General features: G+C 36.5%; 1 pseudogene; it reads right to left on the reverse strand.

Moving 5' to 3' along the window:
* Positions 1-790: 790 nt before the first annotated feature.
* LOC102898056 lies at positions 791-1561 on the reverse strand (annotated as a pseudogene).
* Between the last annotated feature and the right edge of the window lie 862 nt (positions 1562-2423).

Here is a 2423-nt window from a genome sequence, read left to right on the forward strand (position 1 = left end):
CCTATAGAGGAGAGCAGAACAAATTTGGTTGTATCAAGCATTCCAGAAGGAATATTCGTGCTTTAAATGGATTAGACAGCACTTGGTGAAGGGAGGAATACAATTTAGTTAGATGCTGTCGTGAAGAATTCCTGGTAAGTCAACATTTCCATTTGATTTGGGAGCATCCAAAACAATCCAACTAAGTGACTAAATGATTACAGCCACAAAAAATTTTATTTCAGGAGTCAAATGTTCCTTGGCCTTAAAAATAACATGCTCAAGATTATGAAACAATCACTGTTCCTTCTCCCAGGCTTGGGATGCCTATGAAATTATTTTTAGTGTAAAACAGCATAATTCCAATTTAGTAATATGTGTATTCCCTTTAAGGTATGTAGTTTCCAATAAGGGTCTTTAGTATAAATTTTTTTTTTTTAAGTTTCAACAGTTAAATTTTCATTCATTTGATATGTGATATGTCAATTCCCTTTTATTCTCATCTATACTGAAGTGCACTAGTCTTTGGTGTCTTAAGCTTCCATAGACAGTAATTAATAAATGCATATTTCCTGATTGTGTCATTTTCTTATACATACATCATCAGATTAAAACAGATCTATAAACCTTAAAATATCCAGATATCTTTCTTTTTCTACATAATTCTAATTCATATTTAAGTCCAAGTTTCCAATTAACCAAAGTTCCCTTAAAAAAATTGTGTAGGCCTGAATGAAGCATCTTAGCAAAACGGTAATACTGACAAGATGTCATCTTACACCATTAGCTACCATGGACTTGAAGGCAGTGATCATCTACAGTATGTGAAATGCCACAAAAAGTCGTCAACAAGGAAGAAGCGTGATGTCAGTATAACTTCTACAAAAACCCTACGTGAGGTGTCTGCTTCCTCCTGTAGTAGATCGGTCCGCTTGGTTGCCATATGGACATTTTTTCTCGGTTGTTTCCTGAACTTCCCCTCTCAAAAGAAACTCATCCAAAATAAAATAAGTCTTCTCAAACTTAAAGATGATATCAAGTTCACACACGCTGCCAAAATACTTGTCAATTAAAGTAACGATGAATAATTTCCAGGGTAATTAGTTCATTATCCTGATCCTCAATAGCACAGCGATTTAATCCAAACTATTTAAATTGTGTTACAAACAAATCGCATTTAATAAATCTGAGTGAAAAGAGTCATGGCAAATGAATGCTTACTATAAATCTGTAGCAATGTAAACAATTGGTCTTCGATTTACCTATTCTATACAATTCGATATTTAAATACAGACTAGCATATCTCTTCAGACCTCGCCGCTCAAGAAAGCTGCGCATTTTAGGTTTCCGTGCTAAAACGGTTTGAACAAGTTCTCTTGTGGTCTTTTTCTTCTCTTTTGTCTGATAGTGGGACATACCGTTTCTGCAGTCAAAGCTTTCTCTGACAACTAAAAAGCAACATAACCTGTATGGCTGTAGAGGGCTGCGACTGCTGCAGAGGCGGAGGCCGAGATTGGGGTTGAGGCAGGGGTTGAGGCAGGGGCTGAGGCTGAAGCTGAGGCTGAAGCTGAGGCAGGGTCATTCCTAGGGGCTGAGGCTGAGCAGAAGCCCCTGTCCTTGAGCAGAGAAAGAGAAGCCATGTTGCTTGTGGGGAGGAGACCTGGTTAGCTTACATTCTATATATATGAAAAATAAATTATATCATAAGTATATTGTTTATTTATTTTCTCCCTTCCAGCCATATTACCTATGATTTCTTAATTTCCACATTTCTGTGAGCTCTCTATTAGACTCAGAGTGCCACTGGCCAATAAATATATCAACAGTTGAAATTCCAGATGATTTTTTTCAAGAGTGCCTTAACTATTAGTGGCCCTGTCTTCTTCCACATAAATTTTAGAATAAGTTTGTTACACTCCATTCACACCTCTGCCAGAATTTATAATAGTGTTGCAGGATTCTCGATCTATAAGCAGGAAGCTGCGTTTACTGATGCTGGCACCTGCCCAGCAGATTCTTATCTAAAGGCTGAGCCTGGATTGTAACATAATGGGCAGTTTTATACAGTCTTGTCATTCCTACACAGCTACAGATATAAGGAAGAACATTGATTTGTTGGCAAGCTATGAGAAAACCGATGTTAGCCAGAGTCCTTGGAAGTGGGGCAGTCAGGAATGAACTTGTTGGAGCAAGAAATGGCGAGGCAGGGTCAGGCTGCCACAATAGAGCATGAAATTTGTGGATCGATTTAATGAGATTTTGACATTGTTAAAATATTAATTTTCCATATCTATGAAGAAGTTATATTTCTCCATTTATTTGTTTTCTATAATAAATGTATGTAATTTTTCTCCATTAGAATAAGTTTTTTATTTGGTAAAATTCTTATTTTTTTATTTTTTGTGTGGCCGAAATTTTATACTTTTATTTCCTTTTCCAACACT

The sequence above is a fragment of the Pteropus alecto genome, unplaced genomic scaffold (genome assembly GCF_000325575.1).
Source record: "Pteropus alecto unplaced genomic scaffold, ASM32557v1 scaffold100, whole genome shotgun sequence".
Classification (NCBI taxonomy): Eukaryota; Metazoa; Chordata; class Mammalia; order Chiroptera; family Pteropodidae; genus Pteropus; species Pteropus alecto.